Raw genomic sequence first — 21,483 nt, 5'->3', positions numbered from 1 at the left:
CTCCCAGAACACAGCAGCTGCCCTATAGAATTTCCAGTGTGGAGAACAGACTTGACCTCGCTGCTAACAGCCTGCCCACAAGGTGAAGGTGACGAGAATGGGTTAAACCACAACTGACAGAGTCTTGCTCCCAAGCTCACCAATCAAATAAACACCTGCAATGACCCAGGAGAGGAGGGAGTGAATGGAAACAGGGAAAGGCCAGAAAAGACAATGCAATGGAGTGTACTTCCCATGGGAAAATGGAAATAGGGAACAAGCATTCTTCCCTAAGACCACTGAAGAATAGGAGGAACCTGCCAACAAAGAGGGTTCTTTAGAAGTTGTGTCCGGATTTCCTTAACCTAGTAGAGCGCACTAAGAGAATTCCTCCTGGCCGATGGAGATAGCCACAGCATTCTGATTCCTTCTGCTCTAAGACTCGAGCCAAATTCTAGACAGAATTTTTGCCAACTGCCTGTTACAAGTTATGTATTTTCAGTGACAGTGAATGTGTCCGTATTGTCATAGAGCAGATGACTATGGCAGACCACTAGTGTTTGTGATTTTAGCTGTTTTTAAAAAGCCATTAGATACGGTAATTTTTAATTTCCAGGCATGCTATTCAATTACTCTGTAAAGAGTTTGTGGAGGTAATATCTTATCTCAGCAGTAAGTGAGATTAGCTAATTCTTCAGTGTACTTGTCTCAATGGAAATCTGTAATTGTAATTTAATAAATCATCTATGTCACTTGGATTTATTTGTTGCCAAAAATAAAGCCAGAGAAAGAAAACTTATCAAAAGTATAGAATAAAGAATAAAATAATAGACCTGGTACAGAAAAACAAACCAAGTTAAATATCTATAGATGGCCTTAGTAGGAAAACCTGCTTCATATTTTCAGCTGTATGATGCCTCTAGAGTAAATGAACCCTGTTCCTTTCATATTTGTGTTTCTTTATCTGAGATTCAAGATCACACAAGGAAAAAATTGATTTATTTTAGTCATTTGATTTGTTCAAGATTGGTGATTTGCCCTCACCTTGGTCCTACTGGAGTAGCAAAGGGAAAAATACAATAAATTGGGAAATTTTATCTTCTATAATGGAAGGGTAATCATCTGAATTTATCACTTCACCATGAATGCATATCATAGGGGGAAATCAATCATCAACAATGAGATAGAGCTATCATCAGAAAGGAGGGGTCTATATTTGATATTATTTAATACTCACAACCTTGTTGCTTGTATGGTATATTATCTGTTAATATTGAATAATCTATAAAAATATGTGGATGACAGTGACTTTTAGAAAGTTGATTATTAGCAAAGATCTCTTGAATATATCTTCAAAGAATGTCAAAAGACTACTAAATTGATCAACTCTTTAAATTTGATACTCAAAGCTTATACTTCTACAACTTAATATGTTAGCATGAAAGTATGTTTAAATCTGCAAATGTCCTGATCTCATCTTGTGTCCACTTTGAAAGAGACTATTTCTTGTCACTAAGCCTCTGCCCCTGCCTGGAATGTGAACTTCAGATATTTAAAAGAGGAGCACTATTTCTCCCATTTATTGCATTCAAGTATGGAATGGTAACACGTTAGATTTAAAATATTCTTATAGTTACATTTAACCCCAAAACAGCATTGTGTTGTAATCTTGGTAATGAGTACCTAAAACTGTGCTTGAACTAGTGAAATCATGTAAGAGGAATGGAAAAGAAAATGTGGTCATTAGGAGGTGATCTCAGGAAGGAGCATGTAGAGTGAACCAAAGACATTTCTCGGCCCAGAGAGAAAATATGGAAGGCTGGCGGCCAGAAAGTATGACCACAAATGCATACGTTGCGGAAACGTGTGGCGTGTCTGCTTGGCATGTCTACTGTTGTCAGTGAGCTGTGCATTGGAGAGAAATGGCTCAAATATGTAATGTTTTCAGCTCTATAATTTGGAGCCGTGGTGTTCCTCTGGTGGGGTGCCAGACGAGACACCGGCTATGATTAGATTCTGGGGAATGTAAAACCCATTCAGTAGAGAGAAATCAACTAGTCCCAAAATGAAAAACATTATAGTGTGTGAGAGAGAGAGGATGCATAGTAAGGAAATAAAAAGCCTGGGGCTTCCCTGGGGAACCAAGCCTAATAATATTTCCTAAAACAATGACTCATGAAGAGAGATAAAGGGACCCTAGATCAGTAGGGCTTCCTCCTCTAGGAAGAAACCACTGCAAATCCTAATTTCGGACCCTAATTGGAGACTTCAGAGTTCCTTCAGATAAAGATCAAGCAAAGATGTGCTCGTTGTTGATATTTAGTAAAGGTTAGTAGAATAAATGGTTGAATGAATAATTAGGTTAATTGTGAATATGTGAGCCCATTTTTCAAAATATACATGTTTGCCTTTCTATTTCAGAATGAGTCAATGACAGTTTATCTCTTTTCCTATGCACACAAACCTTTATAATGTCACTTTTCACATATTAAAAAAAACAAAAACAAATAAGTAACACACGTAATGAGAAAGCTATATCCATCCCTGACAGATCTTTTCCAAAGAATTTATCTCAGAAGTTCAAAGCTATCTGGTTTCTAGGCCCCAACAACTCATAGCATCATAAAATGAGGTCATCCAGGAGGCATTTTAACTTTATTTTTGTTTTGTGTTTTATAAATTTTCTAATTGTGTTTAGAATCAGCTGCTAAAATGAATAGAGGACAGGTTCTGTGGGAGTGTTAGAATATTCATGGAAATTTTCCAAGCACCTTTGGCAAAAAATATGTTAACATCGTAGGGGAGATCAGCATCGCAACACTCCCTTGAAAACCTTCACAGCTCCTCCCCTTATGTTGTGGATGAGCGTAAGCGAGGTACATGTACCCACATGTACACGTACACGCACAATTCCCATTTGGAATTGTTACCCTAATATGAATTGGCTCTATCAGTACTTCAGTTTGTTTCTGACTTCTTGCTAAAGGGACTTAGAGTTATTGCCATGTCAGAGGGTGGTTAAATGAACAGAGAAACAGAATGGGATGAGCAAGGTTCCAAACAGCCTTGCCCAGTCTGTGATCTGTATACAAAAAGCAGATATCTACATGGTTAAATTGCAGTGGCAGCTCCCTTATGATTGACATTTTTATTTAGGAACAGATAGAGTTCTACTTATTTCTGGAAATATATCTATAAATTAGATCCTCCAGTGTCTAAAATGAGACAGGTAATTTCAAGTGAAATGATATTATTGTTCCAATCGAAAGAGAACTAAAGAGACATTTGCTATGATCACATCCATGGGAATGTTTGATAAAAAAAATTATATATAGCTTTTTCCAGTTTGGATGGTCTCTGAAATGGAGCTATATTGGTAGTGACTGAACTAGTTATTAGATCTGATTCATAGAGTTCTTGGTAATAAGAAAAAATGCCCACATTCCTGTGACTCAGGTCCTGGTGAGCAAACCTTTATGCCATAAATCTGATGTGGCTCTAGTCAGGGACATCTCAAGCCCTATAGGATACCTCCTCCTCGCTCTTTAAGTTAAAAAATGAATTAAAACACCCAATCGTGGCAAGAGGATAAAGAAAAAGCAATTTTATAAACTGCTGTTGGGAGTATAATTTGGGGTAACCCTTTCTGAAACCACTGTGGCATGTTACCAAAAAATCTTTTAAATGTGCCAGCCCCTGACCTAACATTTTCTTCTCTAATGTTTATCCTAAAGAAATTAGCAGACAAATGAATGAAGCTATGTACACATGGATAATCACTGTAGCACTGTAAATAGTTGCAGTATATGAGAAATAAACTAAATACCCCAAAATAAAGGACTTGGTATGATATGGCCAATTGGTACAGTCGTTACTGCATAGTGTTTATACAGTCATTACTGTATGGTGTTCTGTACAGTCATTTCTGTATGGTGTTTTATTACACCAATTGGCTATATCATGCCAAGTCCTTTATTTTCAGGTATTTAGTTTATTTCTCATATACTGCAACTATTTACAATGCTACAGTGATTATCCATATGCATATAGCTTCATTCATTTGTCTGCTAATTTCTTTAGGATAAACATTAGAGAAGAAAATGTTAAGAACAAACTGACAGTAACCAGAGAGGAGGAGGGAGGGGATAATGGGAGGAAAAGGGTTTTCAAAAACACCTAGAAAGGACACCTGGGCAAAACCAAAGGGGTGTAGGATTGAGAGTGGAAAGTGGGGATGCCTGGGGATGTGGAGAGTTGTGGGAAAATGGAGACAACTGTACTTGAAAAACAATTTTTAAAAAGCTAAAAAAAAAAAATCCCCTACCTTACAGTTGTTAGTAATAATGCTGTTGCTCATAATGTACTCATGTGAAAATATGTTCATAACATATTATACATTTTAAAACCCAGTTAGAGAAGCCCTGACCAATTTGGCTCAGTTCATTTGGTGTCATTCCACAGAGCAAAATGTCACTGGTGCCGTCCTTGGTCAGGACACAAGCATGGGTTGTGGGATCGTCCCTAGTTGGGATGTTCCATGCAAGAGGGAGCCAATTGATGTTTTTTTCTCACATAAATGTTTCTCTCCCTCTTTTTCTCCCTCTCTTCCCTTCTCTCTAAAAAAATAAATAAATTTTAAAAACCTGGTTGTAGGAAATTAGATAAGTGTGATTATCAATAATTTATATACTCCATGTTATGCTTTTACATGTGTAAAAAATGAGGAATGAAATTATGACTTTTTATATATTATATTCTTTTTTCATTTTAATTGTTGTTCAAGTACAGTTTTCTGCCTTTTATTCCCACCCCAGCCCACCCCCTAGCCCTCCCCACCTCCCTCCCATTTCCACCCCGCCCCCTAGTTTTTGTCCATGTGTCCTTTATACTTGTTCCTGTAAATCCTTCCCCTTTTATTCTTGAAAACACAAAATAAATACACATTTAAGTATATAAATTGAGAGAATAAAATAAATTACAAACTAAATGTTCTTCAAAAGACAACAGATGACTCATCTCCCTGCCTTAAAAAGACATACCCCCGTACCACCTCTTCTGTTTCAAGGGCAAAAGTCATGTTTACTTAACTGTACACCATTGATCACTATAGTAGACATTCAAATGTCCGTTTAATTTAATATATGAATGTTCACTACATAACTCACCAATAAACCACATTTTAAAACCTATGTTAATTGGAACAATGAGGTATGATTTTGCAGCCAAATTAGCATTTTTCCAAAACAAGAACACCCACTGTTTTTTAAGAGAAAGATTTGACATGGAAGTATTCATACCATTTAGACCCTTTTCCCAGTCCTAGGGTTTTTTTTAAGTATATTTTATTGATTATGCTATTACAGTTGTCCAAATTTCCCCCCTTTGCCCTCCTTTTCTCAGTATCCCCATTCCCTCCAGCAATACCCCCAGGTAGTTCATATCCATGGGCTATGCACGTATATTCTTTGGCTACTCTGTTTCTTATACTATTCTTAACAGCCTTCTGTCCATTTTGTATCTACCATTTTGTACTTAATCCCTGTCTACCCCTTCCCCCTCCAAGCTGATAACTCTTCAAGTATTCTCCATAGCTATGTTTCTGTTCCTATTCTGCTTGTTTGCTTAGTCTGATCTTTAGATTCAGGTGTTGATAGCTGTGAATTTGTTGTCATTTTAATGTTCATGGTTTTGATATTCTTTTTCTTATATAGTTCCCTTTTACGTTTCTGGCCCTGGCTAGTGTGACTCAGTGTATTGAGTGCTGGCCTGTGAACCAAAGGGTCACCAGTTCGATTCCCAGTCAGAGCACATGCCTAAGTTCAAGGCCAGGTTCCCAGTGAGGGGCACTCTGATGTTTCTCTACCTCTCTTTCTCCTCTCTCTACGAAATAAATTTCAAAAAAGGAAAAAATATATTTCATATAACAATGGCTTGGTGATGAGGAATTCCTTTAGCTTTACCCTGTCTGGGAACACTTTATTTGTCCTTCAACTCTAAATTATAGCTTTGGTGGTTAGAGTAATCTAGGATGTAGGTCTCTGTTTTTCATCACTTTGAATACTTCTTCCCAATCTCTTCTAACCTGCAAAGTTTCTTTTGAGAAATCAGCTGATGGTCTTGTGAGAATTCCTTTGTAGGTTACTCTCTTCTTTTCTCTTTCTACTTTTAAGATTCTCTCCTTATATTTAACTTTTGGCGATTTGATTATGATGTGTCTTGGTATGTTCCTTTTTGGGTCAAACTTGTTTGGGACACTGTGCTTTCTGGATTTGCATGTCTATTCCCTTCACCAAATTAGGAAGCTTTTCTTTCATTATGTTTTCATGTAAGTTTCCAATCTCTTTCTCCTCTTCTTCTCCTTGTAGCACCCTTACAATTCAGATGGTGGTGTGTTTGGAGATGTGCTGGAAGTTTCTTATTCTATTCTTTTTTTTTTAATTCTTTTTTCTTCTTGCTGTTCTGAGTGAATGCTTTTTTCTTCTTATGTTCCAAATCATTGACTTGATTCTTGGTTTCATCCCCTTCACTGGTTCCCCGTAGATATTTCTTCATTTCACCGAATGCAACCTTCATTTATCGTGGATCTTTTTTAGCTGTTGCAGTACCCAATGAGTCCTTTGAGCATCCTGAAAACCAGTGTTTTGAACTCTGCATCAGATAGGTTACTTATCTCCATTTCAGTTAGTTCTTTTTCTGGAGTTTTGATCTGTTCCTTCATTTGGGCCATCTTTCTTTGTGTCCTCACTTTGCCAGCCTCCCTGTGTTTGTTTCTGTGTATTAGGTAGAGCTTCTTTGACTTCTTGTCTTAGTAGTGTGCCCTATTGTAGGAAAAGCACCCATAAATTATGTGTAGCAGAGCCTTGGGTAATTGCCAGAGTGGGGCAACATGTTTCACCTTTTTGTGGTTCTGCATGAGGGAGAGCTTGGAGAAAGGATAACGCTGCTGCCTGGCCTTTGAAGATTTTCCCAGGAGGAAGCTGTCTCCCAGCACTTACCCTGATGCCAGTCACTTCACTTTCTCCCCATATGCCTCTGGTGCCCTTTCTGGTGCTCAATCCCAGAGCAGATGAGTCTGTGTAAGTCCTGAGAGAGACCTTTGTGGGCATTTTAAAAGGAATCTCATGAGAATCCTGTGCTTTCATCTGCCACTCCAAACCCCAATGGTTTTTAGAGCCAGAAATAAGGAAGGCTTAACTTCCTGGTGCTAGAACTCTGGACTAGGTGGTCCAGTCTGGGACTGGAATCACTCCTTCCCAAAGTATACCTCCCAATTTGTAACCATTGCATGTGAATGTGGGACCACCCAGTCCATTGCCTCTCCATGCCTCTCTGTGCCTCTTCATATCTCCACATCTCTCCATGTCTCTGCCCCTTTTATCTGTCTGGATGAATGTGGCTTCTTTAATTCCTGATTGTAGGACTTCCATACAGCTTAGTTTTTTTTTAATTAATCTGGGTGATATTTATTTTATAGTCTAGTTGTAGTTTTTGCTGTAGTTGTATGAGGAGACTGTGTGTTTATGTAACCCTCCACCTTGACCAGAAGTCCTACGTATTACCTTTTTATAAACAATATTGTTTTCATTCCAGAAGGAGGCCTGGAAGGAGGTGCATCTGTGAACCTATCATGTTTTGCTGAGAATGGGCCTGAGCTGTGACTCCTATTGCCCTAGTTTCTAACAGTGATAATATATCTTAAAGGGCTGAGACCGCTAAACAATATGGCAAAAAGCATGGGGGAGAGTTGTTAGACTAGTTGACCATTTATAAATAGGACAGTCTATTCATAGGATGAGGACTAGTCTCCCATTTATAAACAAGAAAATTGGGAGATTTAATTGCCAGAGCTAGGGACTGAAAAGAGATGCTGAAGATGACTGAAAGGAAAAAAACTATAGTATATGTCCTGCTCAGCAGCAAAGTAAAGCCAACATTACTCGTGTTGTGGTGGGTCCTTGGAGTTCCGTGAAAGGAGTGCATGCATTTCAGAGTGATTCCGGTGACACTGGCGTGGTTCTGCAAACCTGCAGTGTACAAAAGGAAGGGCTTAAGGGAAGGAACCAAGGTACTGCTTGGGGGGAGACTTTGAGCCATTGTACAACTGCTCTCAAGTTTTCGAAGAAAATAAATACTGAAGTCACTGCCCTTCGGGCTAAGTGTCCTACCCTTTCATTCAGTTTTTTTTTTTTTTAAGGTTTGTCAGAGATTTTATTTATTTATCTGTTTGTTCATTTGTTTGTTCTTCAATTACAGTTGACACTCAATATTATATTAGTTTCAGGGGTATAGTATGGTGGTTAGACATTTATATAACTTATGAATTGATCCCCCATAAGAATTGCACCCACTTAGTACCATATATAGTTATTACACTGTTATTTACTATATTCCCTAAGCCGTACTTTACATCACTGTGACTACTGTGTAACTACCTATTTGTACTTCTTAATCCATTTACCTTTCTCATCCAGCTCCCTAAACCCCCTCCCATTTGGCGACCAGCAGTTAGTCCTCTCTGTCTATGAGTTTGTTTCCATTTTATTTTTTGCTTATTCTGTGGGTTTTTTTTAAGATTCCAATTTATTGACTTCACTCCTTCTCCTCAAATATTGGAAATACCCCCACACTGCATTCATGCAACAACTCATGTCCATGAGGTAATGGGTCCTCGACACCTTTATCTAAGTTAGGTTGAGGTAGAAGAGCCCCATAGATCTAGGTTCCCTGGAAATTGCCTTTCACGTAGCATTCTTTGATGTATCTGTGTTCATGCCATGCAAGCTTAGGAATCCCTCTTTTAAGAGGTTTGGAATTGATGTTTGTAGAGTCTACTTATTTATCATTACTATTATCATAAAAATAACGGCAGGCAACAGTAATGGAGGAAGAACTTCCTATGCATGTAGTTGGACCTAAGCTTCTTCACATGAATATCTCAGTGACTCCTCCCAGTACCCCTTCTATCTTCACTTTAGAGATAAAGACACTGAAGGGGTTGAAGCTAAGTAACTTGTTTGAGGTCATTCAAATTGAAAGAAGGTGGGTATGAGATTAAAATCTGCGTAGTACAATGGAAATCTTCTTAAGCATTGGAAGCTCTTCTGATTCAGTGTGGAATAGAATATATTATAATACTTCGACTAACTTTTTTAAAGTAACAATAATAATCTTAAAATATTGACGTCAGATATAATCAAACAAGAAGGTCACAGGATTCAGAATTTCAGTTTTTCAGATTTTTGATAACAAAATAGGGGAGTGAGTGAGTTAGAACCCCACTGTTCATCTTTAGTTTTCTTCTTTCTCCCTAACCCAATGAACATATCCATGGTAAATAATAAGACATGAATGAACTCCATAGCTTTAAAAGGGGAAGGTGTCTAAAAGAATATATCATCGTATCATAGTATCATATCTAAAAGGGGAAAGCACATTCTAAGTATGTTGTGTTTGTCATGTGGTAACCATTTGGAAACAGGTGAAATGAAAATTACCTACTAAGTTCCAACCATTCCATAGCAGTTTCAGCTGAGAAGGCTTAGTAATAAAACAACCAACAAAGCAAGCTCTTTGCAGTTTTATTTGCATGGGATCTTGTTTTCTCTGTGCCCGAGATGCTCCTTCAAGATTGGCACTGTCATCATTGAACAGTCTTACGCATTCAATAAATGTTCAACTAAACATATAGATCATGCCACAGAGCAAGTCACGAGAGCTCCCCAGGTGAACAAACATCCTCTTCTGTGGAAAGAAACAAGGACACACCCTAGGAACTTAATATCTTAATAGAATATGGTAGAGACGAGAGGAACAGATGCACATTAACATAAAGATATATGCGCTTGCCCACATATACACATATGCTATCTTGCCACACTGTAGGAGAGAAATATCAATCACACTGAAGATATTAACAGAATGTCTGGGTGGCTTCCGCCCCAATGGCAGAAGATTTCATGGATGAGTAGAGTTCAGGAAAGTCTGGCTAAACATGACAGAATAAAGCATGGTGGCACAGAATATGGAGATATTTTCTATTTTGGCAGAGATGATGACACAGTGGATATGAGGAGTTCTCAGTTTCTTTAAGGAATACAAGAAAACAGGTCAGTTGAACCCTTTGGTGGAGGATTGAATATCAGAACTGATGTGTATGTTATTCAGAACATTTCCCATTAGAGCCTAAATGAAACAAAATACCCCCTCCAGATCTTTTTTTTTCAGAATCTACAGTCTTTGTATACAACATTGAATGTAACTATTGTACTTAATTCTAATAAATAAAAGCAAACCAAAACCCTTTTTAAAGCTTTGCCTTTAGATCAAACTGGGTGAAAGCTGCTGCTTTGCTTAATACTTTTTAAACTTTAAATAGTTACTTACTCCTATTGTCTTTAAGTCTTCCATAAAAGGAGGATTATTGAGTCAATGCATGTAAAAATTTAACACACTATCTGGCATAGAGTGCACGTTCATTAAATGTGAGCTGGGCTGTTATCAATAACACCTCTTTACTGTTTCATTAAAAAGCCTGTAGCATGAGAAAAAACAACAAAGAGACTTCTGGTGAAGGCAGAAAAGTAGGTAAATGGACCTCACCTCTTTGCACAACTGCAGAAAAATTATAGCTATTATCACTATAAGTTTATCACTCAGAAATGTCACAAAATCAAATATCACTCAGAAATGTCACAAAATTGAGCTGTATGGAAGTATGACAACTAAGGATTAAAGAAACCACATTAATCCAGATGGGTAGGAGAAGCAGAGAGGCAGGGGTGCAGAGACGCAGAATGGGCTGGTCCAAAACCCAGACGCAGGGGGTATAAAATGGCGGGATATCTCAGGATTGAGGGATCCCAGCCCCACATTAGCTCACCTAGCCCCACACCAGACCTCCCAGTCCAGTGCCATGCAGATAAGTTTCCATGACTTCTGGCTGTGAAAACCAGTAGGGTTTGGATAGGTAGAAGAAACTTTGGGATTCTCAGGCATCTCCTCGTGGAGGGTCCTGCATGTAGACTTATTCATTCCTTTGGGGCTCTAGCAGCAGGGTTGCACCTTGAAGGACACAGGTGGCATACCGGAAGGAACTGAAGTGCTTAGTATCAGGGTGAAGGCTGGGGCACAGTTTCTTCCCAGACAGAACTGCAGACAGTGGCCATTGTTCCTTTTCTGAGCCCTGCCCCACACAGAGCCAAGTGCAGGGGCACCATGTATGAGTGTCCAACAACCTGGCTAACAAGTTGAGCTCAGCCCCGACAATTACCTAGGACTCTGTTCTACCCAACTTATGGATCCATACAGGCTGGTAACAGTGGCTTTTCCATATGAATGGATGGTCTGGGCACAGGCTTCAGACCTTCCTAAATCCCCTTAAACAAGCAATAGCTGAGCTGAGCCCCTGCACTTCTCACTGAGTGGCCCTAGTCCTGGCACTAGCAGAAGCCACCTGCAGATCACTTTATAGTTTTCATCAAGGGGCCCCAGATATAACACAGATGGTGGCTGACCTTGGCCTGCACTACCTGGGAAACCCCAGAGACTGCACACCCAGTGGACAGTTAAAGACCATGTTGGAGCACCTTCATCCAACCCCCTCCATGAGCCACAGAGGGAAGTGGTTGAAGGCCCGTGGTCACAAGTCCGATCAGTTTTATGGCATGGGTAAATTCCCATTGACCGCTGACAGCAATAAAGATTCAACTACAAGGGGAGGGAGTACTCAGCCCACACAAAGGGTGCACCTTGAGTACCCAGCTTAGGGGATAAGGGAGGCTGTGCCAGTGGACCCTAGAGGACACCTACTGCATTAGCCCACAATACCAACGCATGGAGTCAAAGCAGCTCTGCCTAATACATAGACGCAAACCCAGGGAGCCTGCCAAAATGAGGAGACAAAGAATATGACCCCAATGAAAAAACAGAACTAAATTCAAGGAAAAAAATAAAACAAAATGGAAAAAAGCAAACCAGCAGATGCAGAATTTAAAACACTGGTTATAAGGATGCTCAAAGAACTCAGTGGGTATTTCAACAACATAAACATGATCCAATCAGAAATGAAGGAGACACTAATTGAAATAAAGAAAAATTACAGAGAATCAACAGCTGAGTGGGTGAGGCCGAGAATCAGATCAATAGTTTGGAGCATGAGGAAGCAAAAGACACCCAATCAGTATAGCAAGAAGAAAAAAGAATCCAAAAAAATTGAGGACTGTGTAAGGATCCTCTGGGACAACTTCAAGCATTCCAACATTCACATCATAGGGGTGCCAAAAGGGAAAGAAGAAGAATAAGAAATTGGAAACTTATTTGAAAAAATAATTTTAAAAAACTCCCCAAATTTGGTGAAGGAAATAGACATACAAGTCCAGGAAGCACAGACAGTCCCAAACAAGTTAGACCCAAAGAGACCCACACCAAGATACCTCATAACCAAAATGCCAAAAATTAAAGTTAAGGAGAGAGCCTTAAAAGTAGCAAGAGAAAAGCAGAGAATTACCTACACAGGCATTCCCATAAGACTGTGAGATGATTTCTCAAAAGAAAATTTTCAGGCAAGAAGTATTACAAGTAATGGAAAGCGAAGATTTATACCCTAGATTATTCTATCCAGCAAAGCTATCATAGAATCGAAGGGCAAATAAAGTGCTTCCCAGAAATGGTAGAGCTAAAGCAGTTCATCATGAGCATCCCATTATTATATGAAATATTAAAAAGGCTTATTTAAGAGAAAGATCAAAAGTATGAACATTAAAATAGCAGTAAATACATAAATAGCAACAATCGAATCTAAAAAAAATAAGCAAACAAGCAGAACAGAAACAGAATCATTGATATGGAAATCTTTGGGACAGTGGCCAGTTGGGAGACTTGTCCTGGAGAATGGGGGAAAAGGTGAAGGGATTAAGTACAAATTGGTAGTTACACCATAGGCAGGGCGTCAAAGAACTTGTATATATGACCCATGGACATGAACAAAGGAGGGGCAACACTGGAGAGAGTGAGGGTGCTGGGTGGAGGGGGATAAGGGAGGAAAATTGGGACAACTGAAATAGCATAACCCATAAAATTAAAAAAGAAAAATATAACATGGAAGTCATGCACACACTGATTGATACACTGTAACAAGCAAGTGGGTTTTTGCGTCAACAAAATGAGTTTATTGAGCTATTGCTATATCCTAGAAATTACAGCATGCAAAGCATTAAATAGTGATGGAGTTCTAACAATGATAGAGTCCAACCATGATAAATAGTGTAGAGTCCTGCCTGCCTGGGTGTCAGCCTCTGTGAGGATCCATTTTCAACTAACTGCGGTGGCTAGCTGGGGGTCCTGACTTGCTCTTTATTTATCTATCAGTTCCTAAGGAAAGCAGGGGTCTCTAAAGCATTCTTTGTCCAACAGGAAATATTTCAAAATGCCTCTCATACAATGTCCTATTGAAGCATTTTTGTACTTTAAAAATACATTCCCGTGCATGAAATACCTTTACCTGCATGAACATCGCTCCTCACAATGGCTGGTGAGGTAAGCCCAAGGCTGCGAGGAAGAAATGGAGGGCTGGGGAGATGTTTGGAGGAAACTGACATTGCAAGGAGTTTAATGAACTTGCTCATGCTGACCGGGCTCGTGAGACAGCAGAAGTTTCTTCTGCGGTAGTTTGCCTCTGTAGAGAATGCATGAGTCACGCGTTCACCTTGAACCCTAGGTAGAGCCATCCCTAGGGAGACTATGAATCTCTGGCATACGATTTTCACCTTCCTTCCCAACCTGCTTTCCCTTCTCTAGTCAACTATACTTTTTTCTTCTTCTAGGTACCTGCTCCGCCATTGAAATCATGCCTCTGCCTCTTCCTTCTCCCTTGTCTATAGACAAAAATAGTCTATCAGGCTGTAATAATAACTTGAATAAAACGTAGTATAGCCACACAGAGGAATGTTATTTTGCAATCAAAAGGAATGAAATGCTGGTATGTCCTTTAACATAAATGGACATTAAAAATGTTATGCTTCATTCAAGAAACCAGACACAAAACATCATATGTGGTGTGATTTCATTTACAGGAAATGTTGACTATAAATGATGTGAATATAGTTCCCCATCAACTTGAATACAAAGCAGCAAACCTATAGAAACAGAAAGTAAGTTAGCAGTGGCTTCAGGCAGGGTGAGGAGAATGGGGAATGGCCACTAATGGGTAGGGCGCTTCTTTTTGAGGTGAACAGAATATTCTAAAACAAGCGTGTGGTGTGATTACACGACTGTGAATGCACTAAAACCACTGATTTGTACACTTAAATGACTGAATTGCATGGCATGTGGATCTTATCTCAATAAAACTGCTGAGAAATAATGATAGGAATGGCAAAAGTTATGTTTGCATGGGACAAATTTTTGCATATATTAACTTTGCCTATATTAATATTTTATTTATTTTTTATTTTTTGGCTCTTTAATATTTATTTTTTTTAATATAATTTTTATTTAATTCTTGTTCAAGTACAGGTTTCTGTCTTATAATCCCAACCCTGTATATTAATATTTTATATCTATTCAACCTTGAAAGCAACCGTATGAGGCTGGTACTATTTTTATTCTAATGTTTTACATGATCAAACCAGGAAAGAAAAGTTCATGTTCTTTTCCTTCCTCTTATATGGACCCTGTGATTACACAGGGCCTCGCTACATAGTCCAGGATCATCTCCCCATGGCAAAATCTCGAATCATTCACACCTGCAAGGTCCCATTTTCCACATAAACTGACATATCCACAGGTTTGGGGATTAGGATGTGGACATCTTTGGGGTTCCATCATTCAACCTCACATAGTTGCCATGGTATTAAGCGGCAACGCCGAGTCTTGAATTCATGGTTCCCAAATAGGAGATCAAAATCCTTTCTACTTTATCACAACTGTATCACATAACCATGGCTGTTTATAAGCTTGTCTAGATTTCAACTCCTTAGAGAGCAGGACATTTCACCTATGATACCAAATAAGTTTGCGGGGGCAGGGCTGCCTTTTCTAAGACAACAGGTAGAATTAGGGAGAAAAGTTCATTTTCACTTGGCACTTGCATCATCCCCACTGGCAATTGCTTGCTTGGCCCTCCCTTTCGGTGAATTAAGTAATGAGGTAGATTTGCTTGCATCTCCTTTGTGTGATAAACTCTGTTTCTAGCAAAAGAATACAGATTCCATCAATAGGCAAATCACTTAATAGTTTTCAAATGACAACTATAATTCTTTCTCAGCTGTTTCTACATGTGCAAAGAGAAGCAGAGAACTAAGGCAGGAGCATGAATAATTTAAACAATAACCCCCTACTGCTCAATTATCTGATTATTTCAACAAGTGAATTTTACTTTTTTTTTAATTCTCTAATGTTTTTTAGTTTACTTAACATTCATAGACATTGCCTTTTAATAAGTCACTTATTTCTTTTGTGTCCCAAACTTAATTGAACAAACACTTAATGAGCAACTAATAGATACCACAAACTGTGCTCACTTCTGTAGTAGCTAAAGACAGAACACAAAAGAATTTCCCTCTCATAGAGCTTTTAGTCCCAGCATGAGAGTTGCTACAATTACACCAATAACGACACAATAAGGCAGAAGGTAAAGGTCGTAAGTGAAGTACAAAAAAATTGTGGTTAAAGTATTTAGAGAGGGAAATACTCATTCCATGGGTAAGACTCGCGGGGAATTTCTGGTAGGAGAAGCGTTCTGGGGGACAGGTAAGAATATGCGAGGCTGAAAGAGGGTGGCAGAGTTGCTGCAGTGGAATGAACCACAAAATAAGGCGGCAGGGAAACCTAGGATGGTCTTGGGAGCCAGGAGTCCTTTGGTTACGCTGAGGACCTGGGAGCACATACAATGGTCCCCAGAAATAAGAGACCAAGAAGGATTGTTTACGTCCAGCATGTAAATGTTTCTAATAGTCATCCTAAAACGAGTTTTCAACATGTTTGCAGTGAGGGGTGAATTAAGCAATGTCTGGAGACACTTCAGTCTTCAAAATGGGGGCAGGAGGGATACAGGGGGAGAGAAGGAAGAGAAGGGGAGACTGCCATCTAGTGGGTAGAGGCCGGGGATGCGGCCAAACACCCTACCACGCATGGAACATCCCCGACAACAAAGAAATACCTGAGCCAAGATGCCAACTATGCCACAGACAAGACACCTTGCAACAATATCATAAGGCTGTGTTTTATTTTCTTTTTGTTACAGATGAGGGAATTGGAGTCTTTTGAGATGACAAGGCTTGCCCTACATACTAAATGACCAAGCGAGGTTAGGGACACGTTTCAGAGAGTGAGGAACGGGGATATAACCAATGAGATTCTCTGAAACCGGACATGTCAATCTTTGAAGCTGTAGCTAAATAACTGTGCATGTCAAGTGTTTGGTACCGTGCCTGCCACATGGTTAGCACTCACTGGACGTTTCTTGCTGCTTTGAATGGCAGCTGGTATTTCCGGGAATGCGTCAGCTGTGAGTGGGGTCCCCTGAAGGAGGGAGAGACCAGGGACTGGGAGATGGTCTGGGACTAGGGCGGAGTGTTCAGAGTCTGCGCTGAAGGGGAAGCATGAGGAGTATGCAGAAAGGGACAGACGGAAATGGGACTCACAGAGGAACCACAGCACCGGAGAAGTGGATGACTGTGGGGGCGTGTTCAGGGGAAGTTCTGAAGACGACTCTGGTTTCGAATGTGAGAAGTCAGTTTTCACCTCACTACTGCAAAGTGATCGCCTGCCATGGATTTATTATGCTTGCTTAAAATGGGCAAACTGAGACCCAGATAGGTGAAGCAGTTAGTCCCAACCCACACCACCTTTTAAGATTTCTTTAGACACTTAAAGAGAAGATACGTTTGACCTTTTCAAAGATACAACAAGTCATGTAGGAAAGAAAGGACAAAATGACATTTTCTTTGATATGCTTCCAAAAAACAATTTTAACATTCATTTTGCCATGTATTTGTATAGGTGAAAGTAACTTGAACTGGTACCGGGCATGGTGGCTGAATCAGATAGCCAGGAAAATTTTCCCAAAGAGTAAGGTTCTGTGTTCTTTGTCACATTTGCTGCATTATTGAGGGAAAGCCAACAAACAAACAAATAAACAAACAAACAAAAAAGACCTGGCTGGCCAGCTAACAACATGCAGAAAAGAAGACAGGACCCAAGTAACTGAAAGCTGGATTTAATATATTTATTAATAATAGAAAATAATACTAATACTTAATGAGTGTTCATTAGAAGCCAGCATGTATGCTACTTCACATGCATTATTTCCTTTCAATTCTCATAACTGTGTGGGAGAGGTATGACCAGTGAAAGCAAAGACAAAAACCACATGATCATATCAATAGATGTGGAAAAAGCTTTTGATAAGGTACAACACCCATTCATGATAAAGGCACTCAGCAAAGTGGGAATAGAGGGAGCATTCCTCAATATAATAAAGACCATATATGAAAGACTTATAGCCAACATCATACTCTATGGAAAAAAGCTAAAATCTTTTCCCCTAAGATCAGGAACAAGACAAGGTTGTCCACTTTCACCACTTCTATTTAATATAGTATTGGAAGTTTTAGCCTCAGCGATCAGGCAAGAAAAGGAAATAAAAGGCATTCAAATTGGAAAGGAGGAAACAAAACTGTCATTGTTTGCAGATTACATGATAGTGTACATGGAAAATCCTATAGACTCTACCAAGAAACTGCTCGAACTAATAAATGAATTTGGCAAAACAGCAGGATGCAAAGTCAATATCCAAAAATCAATGGCACTTTTGCATACTAACAATAAATCAGCAGAAGCAGAAATCAAGAAAAAAATCCCATTCTATATAGCAAAAACAAAAATAAAATACCTAAAAATACACCTAACCGAGGAGGTAAAAAGACCTGTATACAGAAAACTACACAACACTGAAGAAAGAAATCAAGGAAGACACAAACAAATGGAAACATATACTGTGTTCATGGATTGAAAGAATTAACATCATCAAAATGTCCATACTACCCAAAACAATTTATAGATTTAATGCAATACCTATTAAAGTACCAATGGCATATTTCACAGACATAGAACAAACACTTCAAAAATTTATATGGAACCATAAACAACCCTGAATAGCAGCTGCAATGTTGAGAAAGAAGAACAAAGTAGGAGGGATCGCAATACCTGATATCAAACTGTATTACAAGGCCACTGTAATCAAAACAGCCTGGTACTGGCATAAAAACAGGCACATAGACCAATAGAACAGAACAGAGAGCCCAGAAATAAACCTAACTCTCTATAGTCAATTAATATTCAACAAAGGGAGCAGTAACATAAAATGGAATAAAGATAGCCTTTTCAACAAATGGTGTTAGGAGAACTGGACAGCTACGTGCAAAAAAATAAAACTTGAGCACCAACTTACACCATACACCAAAATAAACTCAAAGTGGATAAAAGACTTAAATATAAGCCATGACACCATTAAAATCCTAGAGGAGAACATTGGCAGGAAAATATCGGATATTTCACGCAGCAACATTTTTACTAATGTGTCCCCTAGAGCAAGGGATATAAAGGAAAGAATAAACAAATGAAATCTCATCAAAATAAAAAGCTTGTGCATGACTAAAGAAAACAGCATTAAAATAAAAAGACAACCAACTGTATGGAAAAACATATTTGCCAATGATACCTCAGACAAAAGTTTAATCTCCAAAATATACAAAGAACTCACAGGACTTCACTCTAAGAAGACAACTAACCCAATTAAAAAATGGGGAAAGGACTTGAACAGACACTGTTCCACAGAGGACATACAGAGGATCCAGAGACACATGAAAAGATGCTCAATATCGCTAGCTATCAGAGAGATGCAAATTAAAACCACAATGAGATACCACTTTACACTGGTGAGAATGACTATCATAAACAAAGCAATAAACAACAAATGTTGGAGAGAGTGTGGGGAAAAGGGGACTCTAGTCTACTGTTGGTGGGATTGCAGACTGGTACAACCATTATGGAAAACAGTATGGAATTTTCTCAGAAAACTATAATTGGACCTGCCTTTTGACCCAGCAATTCCACTGCTGGGATTATATCCTAAGAATCCTAAAACATCAATCCCAAAGAACCTATGCACCCCAATGTTCATAGCAGCACAATTTACAATAGCCAAGAGTTGGAAGCAACCTAGATGCCTGTCAGTAAATGAATGGATCAAAAAACTATGGTACATATACACAGAAAGAAAGAAGGAGCTCCTACCTTTTGCAACATCATGGATAGAACTGGAAAGCATTATGCTGAGAGAAATAAGCCAGGTGTTGAAGGACAAATACCACATGATCTCACCTTTAACAGGAAGCTAAACAACAAAACAAACAAGTGAGCAAAATATAACCAAAGACAGTGAAATAGAGAACAGGTTGACAGGGACCAGAGGGGAGAGGGGAGGGAATTTCAGGGGAAATAGGGGAGGGATTTAGAGGAACAAATATAAAGGATACATGGACAACAACTAAGGGTGAAAATGGGAGGGGGGGGAGCATGTGGGGTGGATTGGGATGGGAGTAATAGACAGAAAACTGTACTTGAAAAATAATTAAATAAATTTTAAAAAAAGAAAATGTCTTCAAGACATGGAGCAGTTAAGTGACCTCCCCAAGGTCACACAGCTAGGAGGGAGTGGACTCAATATCCAAACGCAGCTTTTGGACTCCAGTGCCCAAGTTTTAGCCACCGTATGTATGGCTAAAAGTTAGTGTACAAATTCTTCCTTTTCTTTTTGTACTTGAGAAGATGTAAATAAAAGTGGATACATTGTCATCCTTTAATTAAGCCCTACCTAAGAGTGACTATAGAATAGTTGCAAAGGAACAGCATGCCTCCTTCACGACCCTCAACTTTGACTTTTTTCCAATGCTGTATTTGGCTTCTAAATCTAACTTTTATATTTTTAGCTCTTTTGTCAAAAATTTGAGCTCAGAATCTTCTCCGTGGATGTGGACTGGAGAATAGGGCTGTGAACAAGGACAGCAATGTCCCTGCACACAGTAACAAGACATCCATGCAGAGGTAGGCAACCCCGCAAATTGTTTAAAAAATAGATAGATAATTGTTGTGCACAAGATTAAAATATGTTGATGTGATAAGCATTGGGCTACTTCAGCTGCTTGGAAAAGATGGCTTGTCTTAGAAGATCAGGAAGAGCAGGGCTTGCAAAGGGGGAAATATGCCAGGCTTAGGGAACAGCGGTTGCCAAGACCTTATTGTCACGCAGAAAGAAGGCCTGACGGCTGGAAAAGCTAAGGTGCAGGAGCAGATGATGTAAGACAGGTGGAAGAATGGCTGCCAGGAAGCTGATGCCAGGAACAGTAGGATTTTATAAGTCAATATAAGGAATTTTCCGGTATAGTGAGATGCCTTTGGGTGATCTTAATCCTGGTTTCCCCAGGGGCTACTGTTCAAATGGTTTGCTTTGGGGTCAGATCCCCAAAAGGAAAACAAAACAAAACAAAACAGAAAACAAAGAAGTACATCATTTTTCCATGATTTTATCAGTTAATATTTCAGATGAATATAAAAGGCTAGAGAGCCCCAAACTCTTTCTGTAGCTTCATTTGTATCTGAAAGGCACATTTTTGACACTTCAATCAATCAGTGGGTGCCATTAATCTGCATATTGTGTTACAAGAAGCTGTCTTTCTTCTTGATTTTCCTTCTCTTTTTGTTCTTCTCAGGAAATTAATTCATGTCATTTCCATTTGAAATCCTGTAGCATTTCACTGTGCAGGCACTTAGAGACCCCCTCCTGTGACTTGAAGCTTAGTTTATGGCATTGCTTGTCAGCAGCACCTGAAGGGAAGAGAATCTGAACAGCCAAGGCCCCTCAGGACCCTGAATTTACACATGAAAAATGTCTTGACACAGGTCTGCATGTGGGGTCCTCCAAAATAGTCAGCTTTGGTGAGTGATGCTGGTAATTTGGTTTATAACGTTTTGTTTCAACGTTGTATTTTGCTGTGAAAGGAACATTTGAGCAAAGGTTTGTAATATGTCATCAATTTCACTTTAGAATTTTGCTCTCTAAAAAGGCTGTCCTTGAAACTTAGGGAGCGTCTTCCACAGTTGTAGTCTGAGGCAACTGATTTGTTTTATGAAAGGTTGAATAATGGCAATCGCACCATTCTGTTGATGGGCCTGAGAGCACTTCTCTAGGCAGACACATTCTGATAAAAGCATGAAATTTAAGAGTCCAAGGGGCCCTGAAAGGCCACCAGTCTAGCAGGTCTAATAGCTGGTACTTTTCATGTCATTAAAATGAAGAAATAGCCCTGGCTGATGTGTCTCAGTGGATTGACTACCGGCCTGTAAACCAAAGGGTTGCTTGTTTGATTCCCAGTCAGGGCACATGCCTGGGTTGCAGGCCAGGTCCCCAGTAGGGGGTGGGAGAGGCAACTATACATTGATGTTTAC

Source organism: Sturnira hondurensis, unplaced genomic scaffold (genome assembly GCF_014824575.4).
Source record: "Sturnira hondurensis isolate 20B ecotype Veracruz unplaced genomic scaffold, ASM1482457v3 Scaffold0002638, whole genome shotgun sequence".
NCBI classification, from domain to species: Eukaryota; Metazoa; Chordata; class Mammalia; order Chiroptera; family Phyllostomidae; genus Sturnira; species Sturnira hondurensis.
Note: the sequence above shows the minus strand (reverse complement) of the source record.